Consider the following 23,300-nt stretch of genomic DNA (forward strand, 5'->3'; position numbering starts at 1 on the left):
CCTTCCTTCCTTCCTTCCTTCCTTCCTTCCTTTCTCCCATCTCTGAGGTGTCCTGCATCCCTGCTTGGATGAGAACCTGCCCTACGTTGGCACAGGACACACAGAGGCTCAAAGCTCAGTGGACGATGGAAGAGAGACCTGTGGGCGATGCAGCTGTTCCCCGTTCTAGGGCCTGAAGGCTGCATCCGAGCCCAGCACATCATGCACACATACACACACAAATGGCAGGCTTTGAAGTGAACTTGGAATTTGCATTTTCACTCGATGCAAAATTCATAATTCCTTTTCCATGGGATATTCCTTGTTTGATTTTAAGTGGTTGAGAAGCTATGCTGTGGAGTGAAGTGTATCCACAATTGAGATGTTATGCCTCAGAACTGTTGGTTTTGGGGTGCATGGTTTCTAAATTCCCCTCCAGTAAGTACTGTATCATGTATCTTCTCTCGACAAAGCAATATAATAAAACATGAAATGTTCTCGGTTTGGTGGTAACATTGTTCGAAGCCCCCACCCCCTGCCTTATTCTTTAGCCAAAGGCAATATTTAGTGTGTTTATCAGTTCACATGCCCCTTAACATCATATCATCATCTTTACATTTTGAAATAGACTGCTCTTTTCCTCTTCCCCTCTCTATTATTTTAGTCCAGACTCTTGTTCTCAAACCCGTTCCTTGATTGTGACCTGACAGCTTCTGAGTGTGTCTCTGGTCTGGGGGAGTACAATACTTTCAGACCCACAGTGAGATAACGCAGATTCCATAATGTTTTCACAGCCATTTCAGTGAGGCTGATTATGACTATGGGTCGCATATGGGATTGTTCCCTTTGCCTGTGTTCCATGGGTAGACTTGTCACTGATTTCTAGAAAATGGGACAAACAAGCTGGCCAACCAGCCCTCCTGTAGTCTACTGGAGAACCCCAGACCAGCATGTCTAGATGATTTAGAATGTATTGTAGCCAGAAGAGGGCTGGAGAAAGTAATACGCTACAGAGTTAGGGGTTGCAGTGGGCTGCTGGAATGCGACCATGTGCTAGCATTACAAGAGTAAACTGAGGAGTGTGTCGTCTCTGTGTAGTCCACTTAGCAGCTGGCCTTACTTGGTAATGCTGGATCAGACTAGGCTGGGCTCTCTGAGGGGAACAGTTTAGTCTGACTTTGCTAGACAGAACACATGGGTGGCTGCTGTAACCCAAACCCCGAGAGAGAGAACTAGTCATTTTTCCACAGAAGTCTGGAAAAAACCGAGAGGGATGTTTGGTGCTCAAGTAAAGGGAGAGAGGTGGCATGGTTGGATGTTGGTAGAGGGATCATTTGTCCCGTCATGCTTGTCGTTTTACATGCTGTTCTTCTGGCCTACTCTTAGTTTTTAGTTCTCAAAAACAAGTCTGAAGTCTTCAGGCAAGCAATGTCTGTGCCATGTGGAATCTAATGTGGAAGTACTGCATTTCAGTGCGGACGATAAGGTAGGAGATCTTGTTACAGGAGTGCTACTGGGAAACCCATCAGACAGGGCTGGTGCACGCAGGCACAGCCAGGGGAAGGGTCCTCTTCTCTAACGCTGTTTGGCACACCTGGGCCAGAGGTCTGTGGCTCTCACATGGACAACCACACAGTTTCGAAAGTCAGGTTTATTTTATTATTATCAAATGTTTTTGATTGGATGGTCCACAGTTATAGACTTTCTATAATTGTGTTAAAATGGTTTTAGGACAGTTTACACATAGTGTATAAAGATTCTGGTAACTTACACAGAAAATACATACAGAGACTAACTTGGATTTGGCAGATACTGCCTGGAGATTTTATTTCACATTGCTAATCACCTTCAGTATTGCTTGATTTGTTTATTCAAGTATAACCTCTTTTGTTAGTTGAGCTGCAAAACCAGCCTGCCTGGGCTGGTGTATCACAGAGTTGCCATTAGATAAGCAGTAGAAGAGGAGTTAAAGCAGTAATGGTCCTAACTAGTCATTTCAGTACACCAAGGTTCAAATTAGTGGCCAGGGAGGCTAGAGCTGTCTTAGTCAGCACCAGCCAATCGCAACCCAACATTTTAAAGGTCTGTAATTTAAATCTTTGAGGTTAGCCATCCGCAGTTATGGTTTGGGTTTTCATACAGAACTGTTCCTCTCTCGTACCAAGTCAAACCGTCATTTTATTGAATTTCTGATACTGTTTTGGTATTTTTCCATCTCTGTTAATTTCCCATGAAGCCCACAGTTCCATGTTTTCCTCTCTAGTTCCATCTTGTGTTTGAGGCCTGTTGTCAGTCCCCAGAGTCAGCACACTCATGGGAAGTCACACACATCCTTACTCTGACTCACATGTGCCTTGACATAGTCTCTTTAATGTTGACCCTCACATGCAAACCACCAGGCCAGGGTGTTAGACATTTCTAAACTTGGTAAGGCTATAGTGAGGAGAAACTACAAGTATGAGTTGCTGTCATGTCTGCTGTGTTGGAATCACGTGACCTTTGAACTGTAGTGCAGCCTCTCATTTAGGACCAGCTGATAGCAGTCTACTGTCCTCCTAGTCTGCTCCACACACCTTTTACACTGTTTGTTTGAAATCACAAAACGGCCCCTTTGATGTCCTTTCTTCCTGACAGAGAAGATAGTCTCTTCAGTTCTCCTAGCCACAGGTGGGTCTCTCCTGGGACGGAACATTCCTAAACAGTCAACAGTCATACCTCGGAATGTTTCAAATTGTTTTACATCCTGTGTCATGTTCAGCTGTAACCAGCTGTGGCTTTGGTTTGGTAGTAACACTTGTCTGAATACGTGCTCTTTGTGGTTGTGTGTGTGTGAGTCCCCTGCTAACTCCACTCCCTGTTCAGCCCTTCAGTAGTAGGTTGGGAGCAGCTGCTGGGAAACAGCTAACCTGCTTCACTTTGAACCATTTGTAATACATTCTCTTTAAAGGGCCTTCTATGGAGTATGTCTTTGATAGTGCTTGGTAAGAAACATTTTTAAAGGCTGTTTCTAAAGCTTCCAGGCGCTTTAAAAAGACAGCAGTGAAACAGTAGAGCCCAGGGAACTTGATCTGGCCATTTCGAATGCAGGCCAAGGAAGCCAAGGGTATTATTAATTTACTCGGAGACACACAGTGGAGCCAGCCACCACTGGAGGTGGCCTGTCTGTCTGTGTCCTGCTCTGACGGACGTCTCCCTGAGGAGGGGAATCGTGTCTCTGCCGCTCACGGCACAACGCTGGCTTCTCGCACAGGACCTTAACGAGTCTCCCAGACGCAAGCCGCTTCCTGCCCACCAGACAGACTGTTAGGGAAGCAGAAAGGAGTCAACCGTGAGTCCACAACAGACCTGTGCTGTGTCTTCCACAAAGACCATCTGGCCGACATCATCCGTTTGCTTCAGTAGACGCTGGAGACAGACCTAGGCTCGAAAGGTAAAGTTGTTTGGCTCAGCGCACCCCGTCCCCTCTAACCTGAGTGGTGTCAGTGGGTCTGATGTTCATGGTTGTCTTGGTCCATGGAGCCGTAAACAGAGTAGTGGAGTCATGGTGGTTGGCCTGACAGGACTCTTCTGTTTTAGCAGCCGCAATGACTCAGGAGAAAACGTGTTTCCGCTCCTGCTCCAGCACAGGAAAGACAGAGTGAGAGAGAGACAGAGTGAGAGAATGAGAGAGAGAGGGAGCCTATGACAGGTCCCTGAGGTAAACAGGAGGTAGTCAGTGTTTACTACATAACACAGGTCTACTGAAATAGCAAGTAGCAGAATAGCAGTGCCTGACAAGCCATCCAGACTGGCCACTGGTTTCCACCGAACTGTGGGTGAGTAAGGCTTTCTGTCTGTCTAATACAGAGATAGTCAGCTTGGCTTCCAGGACTGAGGTTATATTTAGCCTCAACAAACTAGGTGCTCCCAGTCATGTGGAACGCTGTTTTCCTGGTTTGGAGAATATTGTTGTGTTCTCTCTCTCTCTCTCTCTGTCTCTCTGTCTCTCTCTCTCTCTCTTACTCTCTTGCTCTGGTTGGGCTGCACGTCAAGAAAGTTGTTATCTGTGTTGAATTGATTCAGAAGTTGTGTCCTTTAGCAATTGCTTTCTTATGCCATTCCCAAGGAATGTCACGCTTTGGTCTTAACTATGTCTGGAATTCTTTTCATCATAATTGAGCTTGTGTCTTCTGGTCTCTTGGTTGTGCTGTGTTATGTAAAGGCTAATCCGTCTCAACTGCTTGTCTCCTGAATGATGGAAACAGCAGTGCATGTAGGTCTTCTGGGAGTGTTTTGTATACAGCTGCCTGTACAACACTCCCGGGATATTTCATGGGATGTCTTCCTGTCTTGTTTTCTCAGTTAATTGAAGTAAAGAATAGGCTGGTAGCATTCTCCTGCTGTAAGTTGCAGCTTGGACACTATGATAGTGTCGTAATTAACCATGTTATTACCATTTTAACATTTCAGGTCATTTGTTTCCATTTGAAATTGATGTTTTTTTCTTGAGATTGTCCTAGCTAAAGAAAATAGCATGTAGGATCCATTAGTAGGTCCTAAGTACAGTAGTCGTATTGGCTTCATTATCTCTGTTCAAATGGGAGTTTTATGGTCGGGATAACTATAACATATGATGTTTCAATTGGTGAGTTAGATATAAATTATCACTTAAACAATCACTTGTGTTTTATAGATAAGATTCTAATGAACGTAATCTCACGTAATCATTAATGAATGTTACTTTAATAGATAATTTCACGACTGCAGAGAGGGCTCAGAAGTTTGATTGAACAGAACTTTAATGGTATGTGCTGTAATAGGCTCCTATCAAGCCCAATGGTGCCCCTGTGTCATGGCCGTGACTTTGAATGGCACAGTGATGGCCGGTCAGAGCTGCCTCTCTGCTCTGTGGTCAGAGACCACCACCTGGCCTCTTCTCCAACTCCATCTTTTATGCATTACCAATGAGCGCTGGCAAGCTCCCCAGCTCATCCAACATTCATGGCCAATGTGACCCCGGTGTTGAGAGAGGGCAGGTCAGTGTGTGGGCCCCACCAGTGCCTGCAGGGCAGATCCACCAGGGCTAGCCTGCTCTGTGGCATCCACAGTGGACTGACACCACTCTGAGACTGTTAACAGCCATGCGCCACCCGCTAATGAGAGGCGGATACAGTTGAGCCTGGCTGCTTTTCTCCTTCTTTTCTTCTTTTTAAAGGGTTTTGTAAAGGAAAAACCTGTCATTGCTCTCGGCTTATCTGAGGTAGGACTTCCCAGCGTGTCAAATGAAAGTCCATTACTTTCTCGGCAGGGAGCAAGGTCTCTGCCACCTTAACACATTTCTAAAGGGCCCCATGGCAGCAGTGGGAGGGAGCCCTCTTTATTTCCTGTCTAGTTTATGTAAACCATTCAAATACAGAACATGGGAGAATCCCCAGACAGGGACATGGGATTGAGGATGTTGGGATTCAATACACCACAGAGCAGTGCTAACAGCTGCCTGCATGGTCACATGCTGTTATGTCATTCATCATTACTGCTGTATTATTGCCCCCAAACCACGCCTAATTGAGTATTATTTCATATTTTGGGCACAATCTACTAAAAACACACAGATGGAAGGAAAGATAGAATAAAGCAGAAAAGAGTGTTTATAGACTCATGTAGATTGTTGGTTATTATCATACATTGTTCATTGATTGGAATATCATGGACATCATGCACGACTTTACACAGAAGTATTCTGTTCAGGAAAGTGCAAACAGCACACAGAGGAATCCCTCATCCAGCAGCAGTCAGGGCCAGCCTTGGGTGGAGTGTTGTGTGTCAGAATTTTGATGGGTTTGAAATTTGAAGCTTTTTCTCATCAAACACGCCATCTGGAAACCCTGATCTACATCCCCAGAAACTGCCTTCCCAAATGCAGTGTGGCTGAACAAACATGTAACGATGTAGCCAATCACGGAAGGCAACAGCGGCCCCGCTGTTGCAGAACACCTCCTGCTGCTTTCTGCTCTGGGTTCAATGCCATTCACCCAATCATCGACACAGCGGCATGGTCTCAATTGTAATAAGAACCATCATGTTCAGCTTCTCTTCTGTGTGGATTATGATATGGAGAATGATCATAATTAAAAATTTTATTCATAGTGCACCCTTAATTGTCAACGTAATCTTAGTTTTCTTAGAGAAAAGTTGAGGTTAGTGAACTCTCCTGGAGCCCCCTCTGGACTGTCCTCTCTGTGTCCCTCAGCCCTCTGGGCTGTCCTCTCTGTGTCCCTCAGCCCTCTGGACTGTCCTCTCTGTGTCCCTCAGCCCTCTGGGCTGTCCTCCCTGTGTCCCTCAGCCCTCTGGGCTGTCCTCCCTGTGTCCCTCAGCCCTTGGTGCTGTCCTCCCTGTGTCCCTCAGCCCTCTGGACTGTCCTCCCTGTGTCCCTCAGCCCTCTGTGCTGTCCTCCCTGTGTCCCTCAGCCCTCTGGGCTGCCTGTGTCCCTCAGCCCTCTGGGCTGTCCTCCCTGTGTCCCTCAGCCCTCTGGGCTGCCTCCCTGTGTCCCTCAGCCCTCTGGGCTGTCCTCCCTGTGTCCCTCAGCCCTCTGGACTGGGCTCCCTGTGTCCCTCAGCCCTCTGGGCTGTCCTCCCTGTGTCCCTCAGCCCTCTGGGCTGTCCTCCCTGTGTCCCTCAGCCCTCTGGGCTGTCCTCCCTGTGTCCCTCAGCCCTCTGGACTGTCCTCCCTGTGTCCCTCAGCCCTCTGGGCTGGACTGCCTGTGTCCCTCAGCCCTCTGGGCTGTCCTCCCTGTGTCCCTCAGCCCTCTGGGCTGTCCTCCCTGTGTCCCTCAGCCCTCTGGGCTGTCCTCCCTGTGTCCCTCAGCCCTCTGGACTGTCCTCCCTGTGTCCCTCAGCCCTCTGGGCTGGACTGCCTGTGTCCCTCAGCCCTCTGGGCTGTCCTCCCTGTGTCCCTCAGCCCTCTGGGCTGTCCTCCCTGTGTCCCTCAGCCCTCTGGACTGTCCTCCCTGTGTCCCTCAGCCCTCTGGGCTGTCCTCCCTGTGTCCCTCAGCCCTCTGGGCTGTCCTCCCTGTGTCCCTCAGCCCTCTGGGCTGGGCTGCCTTGCACCCACACACCTGCCTCCAGCTCTTTACTATTCATGACTGGAGACTGCCAGGGAAGCCAACGATCAATTCTTCTCTGAACAGAGTGAACAGGCCCAATCAATCTCCAGCTCATTTGCAATTCCCCTTTGTTAACACACTCTTTTATTGCGATCATCATAATTATTCTCATAGCTCTGTTTGACAGGTGATGCAGGCTGTGTGTTTGTTTCAAGCTAGATTAACTCATTGTCTTCTGACTGTTTGACCTCCAACCTCACTGTGGTCAAACAGGGCTCCTGGCCAGTGACACACACTGTGGGACTGGGTTTGGTGTAAAGTCCTCCCTCACCAAATAACCTCTAGTCTCTATGTATTACTCTCTTGTCCATTTTTTTTATTTTTCTATCTTCCCCTCTGTCTCTCTTTCTCTATCTCTCTCTCTCACTATCTATCTCCGTCTCTCTCTCTGTGTCTCGCTCGCTCTCTGTTGTGTTCTGGCATTGTGCTTAACATAAAACTGTGCAATTATCCCCTAACCGTTCCATTAGCACTAAAAGAGACCCTCTCAGGTTTGTTTTTGCCCACCTCTGATATCATCTCTGTCTCCCTTTGTGTGTCTCTCTCTGTCTGTCCGTCTCTTTCTGTGTAATGTGCAAACTATCTCTGTCTCTATGGCCATGTCTCTGTCTCTTTATCTGTCTGTCTTGTGTTGCTGTTTCTCTGTCTTTCTCTGTCTCTCTCCCCCTTGGACCAATCAGCAAGTGAGGACGGTGCATATGGTGCCTGTGTGGTGATTGGGTAAAGGACATTTAGGGAGGAAGTCTGTGGGGGAGGTGTGGCTATGTGTGTGTGTGAGTGAGAGAGAGAGAGATACAGAGAGAGAGAGAGAGAGAGAGAGAGAGAGAGAGAGAGAGAGAGAGAGAGAGAGAGAGAGAGAGAAAGAGAGAGAGACAGACAGAGACAGAGACAGAGACAGAGACAGAGACAGAGACAGAGACAGAGACAGAGACAGAGACAGAGAGAGAGAGCATATGCTTGTGGAAGAGAGAGTGAGGGAGAGAGAGAGAAAGGAGGGCTTGAGGAGGAGAAGAGGACGGCATGGCCTGGGCAGCTGGTGGACCTCAGCTCCTGGTGGTCATGAAAAGGGTGTGGTCCCCACACACCAATCTGTCTTCCACCAGCCACAATGACAAGGATTTGAACATCTAATTAGCTTTTAATGTTAGTATGGCAAAGTTTATAGAGAATTTGGTATCATAGATAGAGATATGTGGCACAGTTATTAGTTGTGGGTATATGTGGCTGTATATGAGTAGGAAGGAGTTTCAGGGATGGATGAAGAGGATGTTGGGTGTGCTGGCAGTGCAGCCCACAGATTTCCCCCTGTTTGATAGATGGGCCAAGAGGACTTATGTGATGTCATTAGAGAGATAGGCCACATTAAAAATGCATTGCAGATTGTTCATTCAAGTGAGCTGATAATAGGTGTCAAGAAGATAATGGACGTAGTCGTCATTTTATATCCCTTGGCGCAATGTCATTTTAGAGCCGCTTTGTTGCAAGGGGACAATAAACTGTTCATTTTTTTTCATTTTTGCAAAGCTCATAAGAGTTGCTGTCAGAGCTATTGGCAATCGGTCTGCTATCAGTCTCATTGTCTCGTCCCTTTTTCAGAAGTTCTCATAATTGAAAGAGACCATCCAAAAATGAGCTCTGGAAATTCATCTCTATGACTTGGCTTTGAAGCTTTAGTTTTGTCCTGGCATGCCACTAGAGCAATTGACGATTGCATAGATCTACAGTGTCTCCTACAGTACACCTGAAGCACTGTGTTTGTCTGCTTTGGGTGGTTTCATCTCAAACTTTGAAACTCAAGATGAAAGAAAATATATATATGGTTTATTTTTTGCATGACAAACAGTAGCTGAAGCATACATTCACCCTTTATCTATCTATCATGTCCTCCAGACATACCCAGGGAAACAGACTCCTTGTTGTCCACTTCCAATGTTAGGACCCAGGCAGCAGAACCACTGAATCCCCCCATGGCTGGCCTGTGTTGGCTCCAGCCAGTTCTGAGCAACAGGACTGTTCCCCTGGCCTCTGTCTTGTCCGAGAAAAGAAGACGAGTCAGACCCTGCCACTCTCAGCAGGAGGGAGGTCCCACCAAAATGTCTACTGCATGATGGGTAGGCAGAGAGATGGCAGGGTTGTAGTGTTGTGTCAGCAGAGCGGGGGGGGGGGGGGGGCTACCTCTTCCTGGCTTGTAAACAGTTGTTAAAGCCAGGGCTCGCTTGATCTAGCGTAAACAAACAGTGGGTAGTGTCAGGCAGGGCGGAGCAGCTCATCCAGGGCAGGGTGGTCTACTGGGGGCTCTCTCAGAGCAGGTACCGGCCTGGCACGCTCTCATCTATGCCATGCTTCATTACCTTGGATGCCAGCTCTGGTAGCCATCAAAGCTCCACTCAGCCCCTCCAGTGCATGTGCTACCATGTGGCCTGGATGACTAGGGGAGCCACAGTACAGCTCACTGCTCCTGCATCCCTACTAGGGAGCATATGTTTAAGTGTTTAGACAGGGGCAGCAAAGAGGCCGCCTCGTTTTTCCGAGTGGAAGACTCCCAGCAGCAGAGAGGCAGCGGTGAGGCAGCAGAGAGGCAGCGGTGAGGCAGCAGAGAGGCAGCGGCGAGTCAGGAAAGAGGAGAGTCTCACAAAGCAGAGGAACTGTCAATTTCAAAGCGCACATTTCGGTTTTCCAAGGTAATTATGCTCTCCTGGCATGTGTGAAAGACGCTCTCAGACTGTAACGCTTGTAGCCAGTATTTCTTACCTGCAATACTACCCTCTGATCAGTGAGAGACCCAAAGAGATAAAGGGAAAAAAAGGGTCTTGAATCCTTTTCATCGGGATATGAGTCGGTGGCGTAGTGAGGACGGAGGCTGGAGTCTTATTTATTGTGTCTGGGTTGGTAAACACGGTGACAGGCTGTCAGGAGTTTGAATGGAACGCTCCTGTTTGGCTCTGTGGGATCCAGTCATCAGGCAGAGGTGTCGTCAGAAGGCGAGCCAGCTAGGAGTTCTCTCTAATGAGCTCCCCTGAGTGGCCAGCCTGAACGAGACACCTCAACTCTCCCTCCCTCCCTCCATCGCTCGCTCCCTCTCTCACATGTTCCCACTTTAATTGGTAAGAGAAGAGAAATTGACGATTTACAGGAGACTATTACTTTGTCCAAAATCCCTCCCTGCCTCATCTGTGAGTTAGCTTCTCACCCTAATTAGGCACTTGGATTGTTGGCTCGTTCCAAGAACTAGATATCAGTATTGTAGATCTTAAAGATATGGGTCGAGCAGTCCAAACCAATTTCCATTTGGTCTTTTTAGCCAAGACTTGGGTCATGAATTCTGAAAGAGTTCAATCCTCAAAGTTGGACTAGCTGCGCTGTCAGCATGGTCAACATCCAACAGGAGAGCAAAGAAAAGAAATTGGGCTCATGGCTCCCTCTACTGGTCTTGTTCCGTCCGAGCAGGACTGCTCAGCCCTCCCCGATGTCCCCAGGGTCTTAGCAGGGCTCAGAACAGGGAACGACACAGCTGAGCCCCCCTTGATCCCCACAGCCTCTTAAACCCAGCCCCCCATACCCACAGAGCGGACAGGAAGTCACTGGGATACAGGTAACATTTCAGCCCAATGATCATGGATCAAGCTCGCCATTCTCCGATGTTGTGGTTGACGGTAGAGGATCTAGTCTGAGGTCTGTGCTGGTGTCTGAGAACAGGAAGGGATGTACTGTGATGCCCTGTATGGACTCACCCAGAGCGATCACACTCAGATGGGAGCCTACCGTACTCTCTGCTCTGTGTACAGCAGTCTGACTCATCCTTTGCGATACAATCATTGATCGTACTGGCGCACTGAAATTCAGATGGACATTCTGATTAACTTTGATCTGTGATTTTGCTAACCAGAGGCAGTAAGGCATTTTTTTAAATAGTTTTATGCTATTCTTGTGGATCTCAAACAATAGACAAATTGTAAAAACCAACCCAGCGACCTTTTCGCCTCAGCTTGAATTCTTCAACACTGCACCATGTTGCCTTACGGTGTGTGAGACTGGAGGCCACCTCTGTGACGGTGCATCCAGGTGCATCCTTCTTTCAGCTACTTATGTGGAACGGGACAAGCTCTTCTAACCGCATTAGCATCATCACAGGACATTGTGACACGCACTCCCCCCGCCCCCTTCCATGGTGGCCCACCCACCCACCCCACCTCTCTCTCCCCCTCCCCCCCCAAGGCATTCGTGTACAGGAGAGTGTGTGATGGCGCCTCACGGTGAGGCGCCGCGTGCCGTGTTGAGGCAGACGCAGGCGAGGCGAGGACACCTGGAAGCGGCGGAGTGGGACGGAAAGAGCCGAGGCCGTGGTGAGGAGTGAGCGTGTTCATCCAGCAGGCCCCAGCTGCTCCTCCTGCATCCTCCCCCACCTGGCCAGCTCCTATGGAGGCACGGCGCTACTCCTCCCACCTCGCCTCTCTCCACTACCTCAGTGAACATCACACCCCGAGGCTCACTCGTCGGTTCCGTCCGGCGGGACTCCGGTGTTCAAAGATGAATACCCACGGGTGGAAAGAGACTCTTTAAAAGTTGAAAGTGAAATTCCTCCATCTGCTGTTGGGTTAGAAGGATGATCTGTCACTGGTGTGTGTGTGTGTGTGTGTGTGTGTGTGTGTGTGTGTGTGTCTGTGCGTGTGCGCGCGTGTCTGTCAGACAGTACATGGAGAACAATGAAGGGCTTTGGGGAAAGCTTTTAACCATCTGATATTTTTAAAAACCAAGCTGAATTTGAGCTAATCGGGGACACCACCTGTCAGAAGAGGCCACTAGTGGGAAATCCCATTAGGTCTAATCCCAGCTGGCTTGGAACAGAGTACAATACACACCACTCTCCCCTGGCATTTCCAGCGCTGCCTGATTCCGTCTAGTCGTGCGAACGCAACGCGGTGCCAGGGTGGTCTGGCCCCCCTCCGCCTCCTCCTCCCACTGGAAGGACACCTCTCTTGGATATCACTGGAAGGACACCTCTCTTGGATATCCATGCCTCTCCATGCCAGCTGCAAACTGCAACTGCAGCAGTAAGTTTTGGATCGTTGCTCACATGGGAAGAGGACAGCCGTTCTGTTGCGACTCACGCAAGTCTTTAGGATTTCGAAAAGGAGTTGGTTTCTTGCTTTTCTGTAATGTGTTGTCTCATGAGTTGGGGGTGTAGCGAAGCTGACATGCCAAGCCTTGTGTTGATGTCGACTTATATAAGTGGGTGGTCAGACCATGTGTCAGTGTGTCTGCTGTTCTGCTGCTTCTGGCTCTGTGGAGCGCTGCGAGGCGAGGAAATAACAAACCCTGACCTTGCAGCACTGCAACAGAGGCCCGGGACATGGCTCCCCCTGTCACACACACAGGGACACACATACACACACACACACCACACATGCGAAACGGGATATACACAGACTTCATCGCCAGATCCCCCCCCCTCCCCCAGCTCAGGCTCCCAGTGCAACACAGAGGGGGAGGGCTGGAGAGGGAGAGGGGCGGAGAGAGACAGAGAGGGGAGGGGCTGAGGCGCGTGTGGAGAGGGTGACAGGGCGAGGGAGAGAAGCTCAGGAGAACAAGTCAAAGTGAAAGAGAGAGACAGCGACGCAGGGAGAGATGCCGAGAGGAGGCGGGGGAGCCAGAGGGCCCAACCCACCGTACTGACGCTGTAGGTGAATCTCCTCTGGTCCTCTGACAGGAGCTGTTTGGCCCGCAGTCTGCCCGCAGGACTTGTCTTCGTTTGGTAGTTGTTGTTTTAGTTTGGCTGCACAGAGCATTTCTGGGCACGTTCCCGGGCAGATAGAGTTCGACCTGAATGCTACTTCTTGTGGTGTGTCTGGCTGTCCGGAACGGGAATAGTACTAGAGGTAGGTGTGTGTGTGTGTGTGTGTGCGCTCATGCTGCATTGGTCTGCGTTTAAACCCGATGTCTTAGCAAGTGTCTGGCAGAGAGATCTGCAGCAGCTGCAGAGAGCTGCCCACCCCGGGGATATCTCTCTCTATCTATCTATCTCTACCCCCCCTCCTCTCTTTCTCTCTTTCCCCTTTCTCTGCCTCTCTTCTGTAGTCTGATGTCATAGTCATACCTACTGATGTTGCAATGCTGGAGGACACCCAGTAGTTTTTGCCAAGTAAGCTGAACAGATACATTTAACCTTAACCACCTCTGGTGTCGTTGTACCTCCCAGGCTCTGTTATAAGAGGGGTTGCTCTCTCTCTTTTTTCCCCTCTCTCTCTCTTTTTTCCCCTCTCTCTCTCTGTCTCTGTCTCTCTCTCTCTCTCCCTCTCTCTCCCTCTCTCTCTCTCTATGTCCTCACAGTGGCTTTGCAGTGAGGGTCATTAATTTTGTGCTGATGGTTGACAAGGTCTTCAGTCCGTGGATGACTGTGGATGACTGCTCAGAGGGAGGCAGCCTGGGTGACTGATCTCTTGAACAGAACCTGACAATCAGCATCACATCCAGCTGCTCGCTTCCAGTCTGGACACATTCAGCTGGGGATGCAAATCAGACACAGCGCCTATCTTTTGAGTTGATGTTGTCTCACATTCATGACTGAGCCAGTGAGATATATCTGATCTTGACAGACACATTTTGCTATCCAAGGCCAGACCTGTTTTGTTGGCTCCCAGTCTCGTCCTTGGGGGAAGGATTTGCCAGATTATGGAGCATTAATCTGTTTGGTATCAGATAATGCAACTATAATGAAAACCTCTGTGATTGGGATTCTGGACAGATTCAACGGACTTGTTTCCTGTTCGCAAAGACACCTTGGTAATGTCTCTACATAATACATTCATGTGTAGTACTAGTCAGCCATTCAGTTATCTACAGTATCATGAAGTATGACATATTTATCCTATCTGTTTTCATGCAGCATTTGCTGGCTGCGAGCTTGGCAAACATTTCTTTATTGGAAGTGCACCTCCCTCCACTGTTTATATTACAGTAACCGTACAGCATGCAAATAGGCTGTTTCAATGAAAAATAAATCATGTGCTGTATGTCGCAAATAAACAATGATACCACACCATCTGAAGCACTGAGAATGAATGTTCAGAATAGTGGGTTAGGGGCTCTGAGTAGACGAATGATGACTCATCGGTGTCCTAGTTTAAAGGCAGCACGACTGTGCTGTGTGTGCATTCTGGGCACAAGGCTCCCCTTTAGTGTAATGGTCATTATCACAGCCTGACAGGAGAGCAGAGGAGATTGGGGAGAAAGTGGAGAGGAGAGTAGAGGAGAGGAAAGGAGGCCAGAGCAGTGGAGACGAGAGGAGGACAGAAGAGAAATAAGGCTAATTGGAGCTCCACTGAGCTGACGAGTGTGGAAGTCCACGGACAGTGACTCATCATGAAAGTGCATTTGAGGTGTTCTTTAACGCTGTCCTTGCATTGGTTTTGTTAGCAAATTGTGCAACTTGGAGAATAGGAGCTGATTAGCTGATCGACTACATCCACAGTAAATGCATGGGTCTCCTCACAAGAGGTTTGATTCAGATGTTGGTGTTTGAAGGTGTTTGAGCCCAGCCCAGGTGAAGGCTGTCGTCTTGTGCTGTGGCCACAGTGAGCTTCTGTCCTCTCCTCCTGGCCTTGTGAAAGCAGCCGGACATACACCTGCTGTTGTGGATCACGTGTTGTCATCATGAGGATCATGCCTAGAGGGATCCACCATGCAGAGACCAGCTCAGGGGCTTCCTGAAGGCGGGCTAGGACGGGGATTAGCACACAGATATTGTTGACCCCTTCCCGGCTAGGCCTATCAGGGGCTGAGGATCCAATTGGTGTCAACAGGTTGCCATAGTCACCCCCAAGATGTGTCCGGAAAAGCTGTTCGGGGTTATTTTGCTCCCTTCTTACAGATATCGCTGCTGTAATTACAGCTCCGAGCACAACAACATCTACTCCACACTGTGGAGGAAATGGGATTTCCTATGTGCTTCTGGAAATCACAAGCAGTAGATCAGAGTGAATGATGGGAGGCTGTTTCTTTTTACATACATAAGACAGTGTCAGGTAGTAGCTGCTGTCACATGACATTGTGGAGGAGAGCTATGATGAATGGGAGAGAGGGGCTCCTGGCTCACGGTGTGGAGATGGACAGGTGACTGATGTTTACTTCTGTCTGGGAGGGACCTAATCAACGTGAAACAACCTCGTTGGAGTCTCTTTCAGAGGAATTATTTTAATGTGGCTGCTGGAAAAAGCAGTAACTAAGACAACGGCCAGACAGATATTGACTATAACTCAAAATGATTGTTGTCATGTTTCCATGATTGAACGATACGTTGAAAATATGAATCCGTGTGTTGTCATTTCTACATGAGGTTACTCTCACAGTGGACTTCCTGCTTCTTGAACCCTTCCAAGAAAAATGGAATGGTGAGCTGTTTTTTTCCCCTAGACTGCATGGAAAAGATAACTCTACCAACATGGTCTCTGTGTGTGTGGGATGTGTGTGTGTGTATGTGTGTGTGTGCGTGCAGGTTTCCAGCGAAAAGTAATTACCTTACAACTCGTTCACCTCAATGAAGGTAAATACGTCACCTTCCATGACCGTTCCCTGACAGGGTCCTGCAGTGTTTGTGTACAGGGGGTGTCAGGGTCATCTGGTGTCAGGGTGGAAGGTAGCAGCTCAGGTTAACAGGGTTGACATGCCAGGCCTGGGAGCGTGCTCAGTTGTTTTCTTTGAGTCAGTCTAGGAGAACTAGAGAGCTAGCCTGAGGCAGGGCGTGCACTCCAGCTTGTGTGATTTACAGCACCACTCGTGAGCTGGGGTTTGTGAGGTTGCACAGGGAGGCTGTAGAAGTGGGCTTCAACATGTTTATGTGAACTCGGACAGGCGACATCAAGTCCGTAAGTCTACTGCAGTGTTCTGGATCTTTTCCTGCTTTGATTGGGAACAGTCACTGGTGGAATGATATAGAGGCAAGTCACATGAGCTGGGAATCTATCAAGAGACCGGAGAAATAGCAGGCTTTAAAAGTGCTTTCTTGACATTGATAGCCAGTAGTAACAATGTGTTTCCTTTTTCTTGAATACTTTTTGCTGACTGACATTTTAGTAGAACGGAAAGTTTCCCTGATTTAACTGTGTTTCCAGGACATGAATCTCAGGCATCCTTCTAGCCATGCTGAGACAGTGTTTCCTGTGTCTCCCAAGTCTACTCAGCAATTACACAGAAAGGAAGAGAGTAGGTTAGTTGTGATGCTGTACCAGACTGCCAGTTCTTCGCTGAACATTTATCGATTATGCTTATGATTATAGTTTAGGCCTAGACTCTGTTTGGAAAATAGGAGTGTGTGGTGTCTCAAACCTGTTACACTTACACCCTGTTGAGAGGGATTTGTAGACTTCTGTAGTAACCATTATTTCAGCAATGTGCCAGCATGACTAGCATGTTTGAACAGCACTCCGCTTGTCAGCTTTGATTTGTCTTGTTACTGAGGTGAAAAGGGGGCCTTTACAGCAGGGCAGGATATCCTTGACAGGCTTGCAAATGCCTGACACTCCAACTTGTCCAGACAGAAGACAGCACGTACGGCCTGGGCTGTCTTGCTCTGTTTAGGCAGCCGGCAGGGGACACAGGGATCACCTCTGAAGAGCTCTGCCCATGGGGAGGTGTCCTGTGTCCTGGGGCTGTCAGCCTCTGAGAGGAAGTCAGCCAAACAACTCCTCACGCCTCCTCCTCCTTTCACCTTGTTTGTCTTTAGGCTAAAGATCCAGAAACACTGAATCAGACTTTTCAGAATCGGCCAGACACATTAATGTTGTGATAGAGATGCATTTTCCTGAGAAGCTGCTGTAACCACATATTCACTGAGTTGTAAGGAACATACACAGTAACCGTTGCCAAGGACAAAACATCTTTGTGGATGCTGTACTGTAGCTGTGCATGTTGTTCTAATCTACCTCTCCATATTACCATGTTGTTTACACATGATGGTATGCACAAGACATAGGTCTTGCTTGTTTGTGAACCTTGTAAAAATGTACATTGACAATTCCCAGATGGGTCTAACAATTAGTGTAATTACAAATGTTCTTGATACTCAGAGAAAGAACTTGAACAAATTGATCGTAAATGTAAAACTAAAGACTGCTTTTACAGGCTTTTGTTCTCAATTTCCATCTCATGTTGATTAGCATGGTTTAAGAAGCCCTTCTTTATATCACACTATTATATTTGATGAAAAGAGACTCTACATATGAGCATTGAAAGAGCAGTGGTGAACTGCTCCTCAGTTCAACATCTAGATAAAGGTCACTTCACTGAAGCCATTAGAAGCCTCCCTGTTTCTGCTAAGACAAGGCTACTTTACATCATTAGTCTGCATATGTTAACCATCATAAACTAATGAAAAATAATCTGTCTGGTTGCCATTTTGTGTATTTGTAAGCTGTTACCAAGCGGAGACCATCAATGTTGCACGGTATGATCTTTGATGTACAGCCCATTTCAGAGTCAATTATAGTTAGGTAATAGATAGTATAGGTGTAATCTCTCTCTCACCCCCTCTCTCTCTCACTCTCTGTGTTTGAAAAACAACTCTGAGACTAAAGGTGTGCAACCATTCATTTTACTTTCATCTGGACAGTCCCCACAAAGTGTCTTCTAGTCTGGAAGATACATTTAACATGGCCTCTGTTACTGTTTCTCTCTCACAACTCAGATGAGGCCAATGCAATTCAAATGTGCCCATAAGCAGCTTTTGCTACTAGCTGTACTTTGCGGTTGACAGTTAAGAAACTTAAATTAATTAGATTAAAGTTGACATTCGGAAAACACCTTTAGCCTTTCATCCTATTTAAGTCACTCTTACAGCCCTCTCGGGCACATTGAGCTATTTCTGTTCCCTCATCATATATATAGCTGGCAGAGTGGTGGGGAGTTCCCATGTGTTAAGCACTTCTCCATTTTGCCTATACGTAGTGTGCTCTTCTCACACAAAAGGAGATGGGTGCTTTACACTTAGTCATAGGCTAGTTACAGTATAATGGAAATATTCAGTTTCTGTTTTGGTAAGGGCTTTTGTTGAAATCAAATGTTTCAGGCTATATGCTTTACCTCGAGCCGCATAGTCAATCTAGTCCTAGTCTATGAGAAGAGTGTGCTATTACAGGCGTAAAACTGTTCTTATTCAGCAACAGTAATCAAGTGTGTCAACAGCCACTCCCTTCGTCTGACAGTGTAGGCTTGTGACATCATTCAAGCACAGAGAAGTTCTCCTTTTTAGACCTTTTTAGAAGTTTCTCTCTGTCCTGGGAGGAGGTGAGAGCCCCCACTGCAAGACAGGCAGGAGAAAGGCTGTCTTTATACCAGGTGCCAAGGTCAACAGTGCCCAGGGCTGGTGCAGACGGCAGGACCAGGAAGTATTCAATAGCCTCAGTGTGTGTGCCATGTGGCATACACACTCATACAGGGCCTGAGGTAGAAAGAGAGAGAGAGAGAGAGAGAGAGACAGAGAGAGAGAGAGAGAGAGAGAGAGAGAGAGAGAGAGAGAGAGAGAGAGAGAGAGAGAGAGAGAGACAGAGAGAGAGAGAGAGAGAGAGAGAGAGAGAGACAGGGTGGTGCCCACTGCCCACTCTGATCCTCTCACAGTGCAGTAGTGTTTGATGAGAGGTGCTCTATGGAACCAGACTGGACCCTGTCCTGGAGAACTGATCTGAACAGTAGGTCTGCTGCTAGCGCTGCTGTGACAGAGTTCACATATTCCTCTACGGTAGGTCCAGAGCTCACTTATCTTTTCCTCTTATTTACCATACTCTTGAAATGTGTGTATTTACAGTATGTGTGTGTGTGTGTTTGTGTTTGTATATATTCTTTGCCAAACATTTTTCTCAGCCAACATATTTCCACATAACAGCTTGGTACTTTTTAGTCATAACATAATCATTACTTTTACTTTTACATTTAATCATTTAGCAGACGCTGTTATCCAGAGCGACTTACAGTAAGTACAGGGACATTCCCCCCGAGGCAAGTAGGGTGAAGTGCCTTGCCCAAGGACACAACTTCATTTGGCATGATTGGGAATCGAACTAGCAACCTTCTGATTAATAGCCCGACTCCATAATCGCTCAGCCATCTGACCCCCCCTTTCTTTCGAGAATCTTAGGGACTTTCCACTCAAATGTAATATAGTGTGGCCATAGATCGACTAACTCCCTTTGGATTGTCTGTATAGCTATTTGACAGACCACAGTCACTGCCACGGATTACATGCCCTTGAAACCATAAGGGGCCGTGGACCAATCCATATCACGTCAGTTTCTTTAAGCCCTTAGCTCAGGTGGCTCTCATCCCTCTCTGATGGCTGGGATGGAGATTGGACTGTGGAGGGCACTACCCATCAGTCTGTGTGGCAGACGCAGTGGAGCATCCCACTGTGTGTCAGTGATGAGCGATGGAGAGGGAGGGAGAGAGAGAGAGAGAGAGAGAGAGAGAGAGAGAGAGAGAGAGAGAGAGAGAGAGAGAGAGAGAGAGAGAGACAGAGAGAGAAGCAGGGGATAGGTCAAACTTAGCTCCATTCATTTGAAGTGAGTTCCCTGCTCGTCCAAAGTGATGGCTGGTCCTGGATCACATATCAGACAGCTGACAGCGCCGGGGGGTGGGGGTGGCATGTGGACCTTACTTATACCACCACATTCTGGAGCCCTGCCTTCCTAGAGCCATCCTCATCCTATATAGCCCGTCTACAAGTCCACAGAGCCTCCAGGGTGACCCCGACGCTGGCTGGCTGGCTGCTGGGTGGGTTTCAGTTATTCGATTATGCTGTCCCTTCTTTTTGTTTACGAGGTTCCATCTATCCTGGGGTTTGCTGCAGCCAGAGCCAGCTGTGCTCAATCCTCCAGTATGAGCTGGCCACAGTCCCCCCCCCGTCCCCCCGTCACACACACACACACACACACAGATTGAGACAGTGTGTGAGCACGCTCTGTACGGCTGCTGTTCCAGTGACAGCAGGGTGTTCATATGCACACTGGAGCAGCTCTCTGTCGCTGTCTGGAGGACCACATGCTCTTCACACCTTCACACTGATTGGTCCTTGATTGTTACTTAATAACAACCTGCAAGTCATTGTCAGTTCTTTGACTGCCGAGACTTTTGTTTTGTGGTAATGGTCCTTTGTTTTCGGCAGCAGAGGTGTGGTACTCAGCTGATATTGAGTTGTACTGGAATGCTTTGGTGTGGTTTAACTGAAGTCATGTTCAGACTGTGTCTCGTGTCTGTCTGTTAACCGTTCCAGACGGGTGATTTCTAATGTGTTTTAATGTGCTTCCTGTGTTCTCAGGAGGCTGTTGCTAACTGCTCAGTCTGAACTAAACAAACATGGAAGATTGAATGATGATTAATCTACTTTACTCTGCTTCGCTACCCAAAAGATGTCCTATTTAACTACACCTCTGTGTTGTGACTTCTACTGAATGTCTAAATGTACTGGGTGGATTATTCTTATTCTGATTTTTGGGTTTATGGCATTAGGACTGTATGCTACCAGAGTTAGAGAAGACAGATCTGAATTAGGATGTGTGGATTGTCACATTCTGAGGCTTAGTGGAGATAAGCTGGAGGAACTAGACCTAGGGCCGAGGGGAAGTACTACTAAAAGATACATCTTAAAAGAAATATGCCATATGGCCATCAACAACAGCATATCAAGGCTTATCTTTTCTATTTTCAGCATAATTGATAATCTTGTGTGTGTGAGTCTACATATAGGCATGCGGGCTGTTTGCATAGTATTATGTGTATAATATAAGAAGTGGGGTGTACAGTATGTCTGTCGTGAGGTCAGCTGTCTCCACCGGTCAGATATTACACTCGTGTTCATTCCCTGTCCTGGTGATAGGCAGGCAGTGGAGGACAGGGGCAGGGAGGCTGGCCCAGTCTGGCTGGGGAGGAGGATAGGGAGGCTGGCCCAGTCTGGCTGGGGAGGAGGATAGGGAGGCTGGCCCAGTCTGGCTGGGGAGGAGGATAGGGAGGCTGGCCCAGTCTGGCTGGGGAGGAGGATAGGGAGGCTGGCCCAGTCTGGCTGGGGAGGAGGATAGGGAGGCTGGCCCAGTCTGGCTGGGGAGGAGGATAGGGAGGCTGGCCCAGTCTGGCTGGGGAGGAGGATAGGGAGGCTGGCCCAGTCTGGCTGGGGAGGAGGATAGGGAGGCTGGCCCAGTCTGGCTGGGGAGGAGGATAGGGAGGCTGGCCCAGTCTGGCTGGGGAGGAGGATAGGGAGGCTGGACCAGTCTGACTGGGCTGCTCAGCCCACACGTGGGTGGGATCCCAGGGCTCAGGGATTATGGGACTGGAAAGGAGCCAAACAGCTTTACATGGCGTGGCCATAGAGCTGGTCATACGGCAAGCATTGGCCAAGCGTAAGGTGTGGGTGGAAAAAGAGGAACTCAACTATTTTTTCCATGACCAAATAATAAAAATAGAAAATAAACTCTGTAAACAGGAAATTGTTTTGTATCTGGAAAAATTGCAAATGTGCTGTGGTGTTGCTGGCGCCTAACAATAACAGTTTAAAGATTGTGTAAACATACAGGTCTCCATGCTGTAGCGTGGTTGTTGTCTCCATGCTGTAGCTTTTCCTAGGTTAGGAAAAGAATTTATGACTACAATAAATGCCCTGCCAAATGTTTCTTTCGTTCGTACGCATGGAGAGCAAATAATACAGGCTGTAGTATTTTGTTGTAAATGCAGTTTAGACAATTACGAACTATATGTTCTGTAAACATGGAGTTGAACACAAAGCACTTTAACATAGTCCTTGTACTACAGGTACATGAAGTACGTTTTACGTGTAACCAGGGGTTATTGAGTAGGTAGTTGCTATAAAGACCTTCTACAGAGATGCCCTGGATGGTAAAAGCATTTGTGTTCTGGTGTTTGTAATGAGCACTGTGGTTGTTTTCAGACATCTGCAGTAGAGGTCCTCCAAACACATTTGTCTCAGTCCCTCTGACTCAGACGGAGCAGATTACTTACCAAGCAGAGCAGAAAATGAAATGCCTGTCAATGCAGCTATTTTGGTCAACACTCCAAAAAAACTGCAGTTTCCTGGAAACGGTGGAAGGCTTCTCTATCAGCCTGAGAGGAGAGGATGTAGAGGGAGGCGCTCCTATTGGTCAGCACTGACCTCTGACCTCACTCCCCCAGTGGAGAGCTGCCACCCTCCCTGCAGCAGCTGGGATGGATGGAGGGATGGATGAGGGGACGGATGGATGAAGAGATTAGTACAAGGACACAGATGGAGAGAGAGTGCGTGAAAGCCAGTCAGTCTGCTTTTTATATGCCACCCTGTTGGGGATTCAGACAGTATGTGACAGGTGTGTCTGTCTCTTTAAGGGCTGTCTGGTGGGGGGGGTTCTCTGTGAAAAAACAGTTTGACTTTCAAAGCAACTGCCAAGACTGTTTCAGTGTTCCTAATATATACCCAATAAACTATTTTTGTAATTCTGATTGTTTTACACTATATGTAGTAATTAGAGGCAAATCAGCTGGGAAATATGACACATGTACCGACCGTACCTCAAAATACCATCTTAACTAAATCAAATCAAATCAAATCAAATTTATTTGTATAGCCCTTTTTACACGCAAGCATGTCACAGAGGGCTTCACATGCGCCCATAGAACTGCCCCTCAACCAACCTAAACCCTCAAGGACGACAAGGAAAAACTCCCAGAAAAACTCCCACCGGGAGTGATGAACTATGATCTTTCTTATCTGTCAAGGGACAAAAACCATGACAGACTGCACAATGAAGTCGTAGAAAGGTGACCTGCAATAGACGCTTCCTAACGTCTCTCTGTTCCTCTGTAAATATAGAACCACCGCACCCTGTAGGAATACAGTTGTCTCTGAAGCCACTACAAAACAAATCAGTTGTCTTATAATCACTTACTACATCTAGGACTGACACTGCACTCCTAAAGGATTGCAGTGTTGACAGAGAGGAGCAGTGCTAACAAAACCCTGAGTGAGATCCCTCTGACAGACATCCACCAGCCAGCTGCCTGCATGCCTCCGTCTCTCTGCACCCTGACACAGATGTGGAGCTTGCCGCCACGGGCTGGCTGCCTCTCAGGCTCACCTCCACGAGGGGGCTGCCTCTCAGGCTCACCACCACTCCTCCGCGAGGGGGCTGCCTCTCAGGCTCACCTCCACGAGGGG

At 48.0% G+C, this 23,300-nt stretch overlaps 1 protein-coding gene across 3 annotated transcripts in view; it reads left to right on the forward strand.

Moving 5' to 3' along the window:
• Positions 1-23,300, forward strand: part of iqsec1b (IQ motif and Sec7 domain ArfGEF 1b) — a 101,374-nt gene that overhangs the window by 58,803 nt on the left and 19,271 nt on the right. The window contains exon 1 of one of the 3 annotated variants that reach the window (XM_047026339.1): positions 12,679-12,797. The exons of the other annotated variants lie outside the window; for them this stretch is intronic. The gene's annotated coding sequence lies outside the window, so the exon portion shown is untranslated. Of the gene's footprint in view, positions 1-12,678; positions 12,798-23,300 lie in introns of those variants that run through there. 3 annotated transcript variants of the gene reach the window in all.

Source organism: Hypomesus transpacificus, chromosome 9 (genome assembly GCF_021917145.1).
Source record: "Hypomesus transpacificus isolate Combined female chromosome 9, fHypTra1, whole genome shotgun sequence".
NCBI classification, from domain to species: Eukaryota; Metazoa; Chordata; class Actinopteri; order Osmeriformes; family Osmeridae; genus Hypomesus; species Hypomesus transpacificus.